The 6,608-nt window shown below is 41.8% G+C and overlaps 1 long non-coding RNA gene across 3 annotated transcripts in view; it reads left to right on the top strand.

Moving 5' to 3' along the window:
* The window catches only part of LOC126406598 (uncharacterized), a 298,656-nt gene that overhangs the window by 53,960 nt on the left and 238,088 nt on the right, over nt 1-6,608 (top strand). For all 3 annotated transcript variants that reach the window (XR_007571725.1, XR_007571726.1, XR_007571727.1), the window contains exon 2: nt 4,892-4,961. This is a non-coding gene — a long non-coding RNA (uncharacterized LOC126406598). The remainder of the gene's footprint in view (nt 1-4,891; nt 4,962-6,608) is intronic.

The following is a 6,608-nucleotide window of genomic DNA, read 5'->3' on the forward strand; positions in this document are numbered from 1 at the left end:
AACAAGCATGGCAGCACACCGGTAAGGTAAGACAACACGTTTACATGTCGTTTTCTATATGTTCTCTGACATTTATCCTAACGATATGAGGCGGTCTTTGTGGAGAAAAAGCTTGTTTAGTGGACTAACTTTGCACTTGAAAGGATGCCCGTTCAATTACGTTTTAACATGCTAACTATTATTTCTATGTCACTAGTGACTTGAAACAAATTTAGGACGATAGGAGACGGGTTGAAATAAACCGAAATTTCCCTTTAACTGGTGCAAGAAAACAAGGGTTGATTATCAGATGAGCAGGTGAATTCTGGATCAGCTGCAGAGGTCTGATGGCAGACTTGTGGGGAAAGGAGAGAACATAGAGTTGCAGTGACAAGCACCCACGTCACCTCTCTGGTGAAGAGAGGTTGAATCGCCCTGTAGTTGTAAAGGTGGAATTGACTGGAGCGGGCTACTGCTGCGACATTTGCTAGGTAGTTCTTCATCCAGGGTCACTACTAGGTTACTCAACATCTGAGTTGGTGCCACCAAAGTCTTGTAAATGTTAATGGATAGGTCTCAGAGACGAGACACTTCCCCACGGAGAAACACAAGCTTGCTCTTGTCCAGGTTGAGCTTTAGGTAGTGCTTTGACATTCACTCTAGATGTAAGCCACCCAAATATGATGCATGTATCCACCTGAGTATCAAATTGGTTGAATGACTTAAATATCTCAATCTCTTCAGCTATGAGGGAATATGTACTGGAAAAATGTTGCTCAACCCTCCAGTAGAAATCTGTGACGATGATCACTGAAGCTGTTCTGTTGCCATTTTACGTGAAGGTTTGAGGTGTAGGCCTTTTCTGATTTGAAACATAAATTTGCATGGCCATGGTGGTCCCTTCTTACATTTATACCCTTTTTATACACGAATGTCATGAAATTTTACGTCATAAGATATTCTTTTAGTCTCACAGCAGGACTATCAGTTTAGAGCAGGGTTTCCTTCTTTAGCAATTGCCATTATGCAGGTCAAAGGTCAATGATTTGAATGTTACTGTCCCACAGATCTCAATAAAGGCAGTACTGGAGAACACACACATCCTTCTTTCTCTGTCTGTGTTTCTGTACTTGTCTTCCCCAGCTGTGGCCTCTGTCTTTCCAACAAGAAGTCTCTTAGGGACCAGTGCTGACCTCCCTCCTGGCTATCGGCCCTCTCCTCAACACCTTTAATGGGACAGTTTGACCAGGTCCCCAAACACACTGTCAAGATGCAGTGCTCACCCTGATGATGAATGGCCAGGGGTGAGACACGTAATATCTTCAGTCAGTCACAAACCATTGGACCTAATTTATATTTTGTAATCCAGGTGCAAAGTATTAGTACAGATATGCATGATAAACAAACATTGGAGTAGCAGGCATCTACTGAAATGAGATAATTGAGCTTTCACAAAGAGCTCCCAAACATGCAGTGTGTGCTGAGAAATGATCTGAACACATTTTACCTCAATTCCATGGATAACCTGGTACCTAAAATAACTTTATTTGAGGTTTATTTCTTTCACCACTCCGGGGAGGTCAAAGGTCAGGTTCAGCTGCAAAGAAGCAGCCCTTGAGGTGTAAGGGATTCAGTGTCTGGCTCAGCAGGGCAAATGTTTTCAAGCATACTTCCACTGTTCACTAGTTCACCAGACTGGATATCTAATGCATGAATGGAAAGTGATAATAGGTGTTACAGGTACATGTTAACTTTTGATATTCCTTGTCCGATGATGACACTAAACAGAAGGTCAGAAGGTCACCAGAATTAAAAGGTAGGCAGACTGACAGCATCACTGGACTTTTTTTTTTTTTTTTTTTAAATAAAGGCTGAACTATTTGATAATGTGAATGGAATGGCCCAACCGGGTTAAGTCTCAGGGCAGGGCAGGCAGTGTGTTGAGGTGGGATTAAAATGCTCTTGTTGTTATTTGTGTCACTGTCATTGTCAGGAAGACAGACAGACAGAACACACTGTCCTCTGGTGCATCAACTGTCTTTCCAATCCACACTGTGATTAACCTTTTGTACAGGGCACAGATTATGGCCTAAATGTAGTATGCTTACACAGACACACACACACACATACTGTGCTCTACACACTCTCATGGGTGCTGTCATTTAGCTCTGAATGGTTTGAATGTGGTATCGTGTAATCAGTGTAGCACACACTCAGGTAATACTTCACTTAAAGTATATTTAATGATTTTAGGAAGAAAAATCAAAGTTAATTCTTTGTATTAAAAGGGCTTCAGTAAATCAGTATCCTGTTTTTTTATGATGCTGTTGTAAATTCAATTCATCCCCCCCTATTTATGGCCTCCTTGCTTGAACCACACCCATCTTCGAACTTGGCCTTGATCTCAACTACTATGTAAAGTTTTGTGACTGCATCCTACATGGGTGCAGTGCAGCAGCATTGACAAAATTTGTCACCAGCAAGCCAGCACTACCAACAGCGTATTGGCCATAGCAATATTATTTCACTGGCGCTTGCTACAGCCCTGGTCCGTAAGCTCCTCCCAGCAAAATGAGGCCAAAATACACTGCTGCTGAACGGCGCGTGTCAAAGCAGCATCATTGTTAGTGAACTGAAGGGCATCCTTCCATCCTGCAAACCAACCTTTGGTCAGCACCACGGACAGCAGCGTGTCCGGGACTCAAACCACCACAGCCTGATTTCTCTATGCGGCAAAACATTGTATTCCGAAATGGGCCCCTGACAGCGTCAACATTTGTTTTGAAGTGTTTTCAATGCATCCACGCCTGCAATAGCCACAGCGGGAGGTATTATGTTTTCAGATTGTCCGTCCATCCTTATGTACAGCTGTATCTCAAGAATGCCTTGAGGGAATTTCTTCAAATTGGGCACAAACGTCTGCTTGGGCTCACTGATGATCTGATTAGATTTTGGTGGTCAAAGGTCAAGGTCACTTCGACCTCATCTGTCTCACTCTTCTGAACTTGATATCTCAAGAATACCTTGAGGGAATTTCTTAAAATTTGACACAAACGTCCACTTGGACTGAAGAACAAACTGATTAGAATTTGGTGGTTGAAGGTCAAAGGTCAAGGTCAGTGTGACCTCACAAAACATATTTTTGCCTGTAACTCAAGAATTCTTATGCTAAGTATGACAACATTTTACACAAATGGCCAACAGGATAAAATAATGACATGATGACATTTTATATTCAAAAGGTCAAAAGTCAACCTTATTGTGACATCATAATATTTTGCAAAAACGTTTTTCTGGCCATTACTCAACATAGTGACGCTCATAGTGATGAACCTACTTATCACATAAATATCACCTGACTGTGCAGTTCAGCTTTATAAAGCATTTCAACGTGCTTCAGCTCACTGTTTTTGTTAGGGCTGTTAAGGGCTGCAACTTTTCCATTTTGGTTCACTTTCACTGTTGTTATTGTTTTCAGTCCTGGCAGGCAGCTCTTCTCAGAAAAGAAGCGCTGAAAGCCCACTGTACATTAACCACACAGTACCAAACAGCAGAGACCAAAGTGTTTTGGCTTGTTTTATTGCCCAGAAGTAGCCCAAAAAAGCAGCATTTAATATTTATGTTTTTAACCCCAATTCATAATCCAAAACTAATAACACTAATTGCAGTATCATTAAAGGAACACTATTGTTTATTTAATTTGGATTGAATTGTTGTACCTTCAGCCAACAGTAATTGCTGAAATCTGGGAATGTGACAACATTACTAATAAATAAATACATAAACTCTGGTTGGCTGAAAGATGTGGAGTTTTTTGGTCTCAAGTAATGGTCTTATGGGTGTTGATCCCATTCACATCCCTCCTGCCCACCCCCAAATTTTCACACTCTTTGAACTACGTCCATTGCTCCGGGTGTCCACTAATTCAAGATTGGAATTTGTCGAAAGCCAAAATATCATACGGACACTATAGGGTGCCTCTGGCGTCATTAAAGTGATGCCAGGGACACTGCTCACATAAAAAAGTTTGATGCCCTGGGAGTGAGACCAGGCTGCTAGGTGGATTGAGGACTGCTGGATCTTTAAGATGGATGTTGTTTGTTCAGTTGTACACATGTATGAGTCTGAAATTGTAGAAGAAAATGTAACATCAAATTGTTTTATTTTACCTTCATGTCGTCTTTGTGTGTTCAGAATTAAGTGCCTGCCTTTCTGTGTGACAGTAACCTCTCTGTTCTCCACGCTGCATTAAAATGCTCCTCCATAATCATCTGTTTTCTTCTGAAGCATAAGGAAAAAAAATATATATATATTTTCTTCAATTTGGAACTCAAGTGAAGTTTTCTTCAACAAAAGATTTCTTCTTTCTCGAGAAACAAGCAATAATACATTTACAGTAATGTGGAACCTTTCGACAGGGATACCCCGCTGAGAAGAAATTATCATTCGCCGGAGTGCCTGTGTCTGGCACACAGTAAAACCACAGTAAAATCTGGTGGAACAGTAGGTTTAAGAGTGTTGATCTAAAAAGCGCTGAAAGGATTGCCTGACATTTTAATATTTGTCCTGTTTATTCCACGTTTCCTCGCCAGATTGCAAAGCATTTTTTTTTTAACTAAAAGCAAGTAACATTTTCGGCACAACCCAAACTTTCCTGATTGCATTTTGACAAGCAAGGATAAAAAAGACAAACTCAAAAATATCAAGTAGACAGAGTTACAGGGCGATTTCTGAGCGTGTTAAACAGAAGGTGGAATCACTGTGCTACTTAGGATCCTATATTTCATGATACTGTCACTTTTATTTGAATACCTGATGTATTAAAGCCTAGTTAAATGCAAAGGATTAAACACAATATAAACTTGATCCCTTTCAGCAACTGGCTCTTAATCTGTCTTTGTCTCTGTCTCAGGTGCAAGAATACTGATGCACTGCCTCCCAGCTCCTCGATGCTGCCTGTCTCTGATTCTGCCTCTAGTCGGGTATGTGATTGAAGCTCACACATATAATAATGTGTGTGTGTGTGTGTGTGTGTGTGTCTGTGTTTGGGGAAAAGGCTAGATAGCTGATATCTTGCCAGCACTTATAAGTTTCACTGGTCAACGGTCCTGAGAGGTGAAATCCTGTCTGGGAGAGAATGTAGAAGGCCTTGAGTTGTGTCCATCTCAATGGATACACACACACACACACGACCCACACACAGACACATGCACAGTGGCCATTGAAGGCTGGTGGAAGGGGGGGTTAAGCTGGTGAGAGTGTCAGAGGATACGTGCGGCTGGCTATAGTGCATTTTGCTGTAATGGCGTCCCAGTTGTCTTGTCAGAAATCAATGGGAACCAGGAGACTCTGCAAGCACAGGGAGGTCAAGGCTTCGTCTGCCTAAATATTTAATTCTGGGAACAAGTCTGGAGCTTTTAAAGCTGAGCACACTGCCCTCTTTTCTCCTGGACACAAATACACACACACACACACACACACACACACACACTGCACCTTCTTTTTGGAAGGTTTACTGTAAATGCACCGCTCACACGCATGTGGAAACACAAACCACGCAGGCACAAAAAACACACACATAAACACGCGCTTGCCTGTCCACCTCGGCTCAGGTCAGGGCTGGGTTAAAATCAATTCTAATCAATTATTAAGAGCTCGGGTATCTCAGCAATGCTAAAAAAAGGAGCCAGTGGGTTGAGCTGATGGATAGAGTCCACTCCTTTCATTGCGGCCTTCCCTTCAACTTCAACAACTCCTAAAGCCCTCAAATAAGAAAGAAAAAACTCAGATGAGAGGGCAAAAGTGGAGGAAACATCAATATATCTGATTTGGCCATGTGGGTGAGCTGATAGTCTTGTATTGTTTTTACTTTTTTGCCTGGATGACAAGATTTTAGAATAACTGCGTTGGATTCATGACTACAACTTCCTAGTGAAGGGAGTTAGACCTGCAAGTTAAACAAAATATTTCTCGAAGTTCAGGAAAACCAAGAGCCCAAACCAATTGACTCATTATGGCCTTATGCAGTTGATATGTGTATGAATAAATAGAACTGGATACAGCGTTGGAGGTGGAGCCCGTTCATTCATATAGAAGATATTCAGTGGCACATGAAGCCAGAAAAGTTCAACTGCTGTGTATAAAGTTACCCACGTCATTGGTACTGCTGCCACTCTGTGTGGCCCGTAGAGCAGGTGCGCTAGAGGCTTCCACGGGCTGAGCTGGCTACTTCCTGTTTAGCGCTCCGCTAACTTAAATTGGGACAAATTTATTTAATCTTGCAGCTCTTCTAGACTTCCCAAATGTTATCGGACCAAATGGATCAAATTCTGATCGTGAAATGAGTCATTTTGCGGGGATTGTAACACTAAAATTAACAGAGGTCTCTTTTGCCGTGAAAGTCTATGGAGAAAAGTCGTCTTGGCCAAATGGCATCATGTGACAGACGTAATTCTGCTGTTTGGCCACTTTGAAAATTGGCTTAGAAGTTGCAACCTCTGGAGCTGAAAAATTAAGCCAGTGCAGAAGTGTCAAAAACTGCAGCACCTCTAATGGCCATTTGAGGCTTAAAGGGAAATTTCGGTTTATTTCAACCTGTCTCCTATCGTCCTAAATTTGTTTCTAGTGAC

Source organism: Epinephelus moara, chromosome 19, assembly GCF_006386435.1.
Source record: "Epinephelus moara isolate mb chromosome 19, YSFRI_EMoa_1.0, whole genome shotgun sequence".
NCBI lineage: Eukaryota > Metazoa > Chordata > Actinopteri > Perciformes > Serranidae > Epinephelus > Epinephelus moara.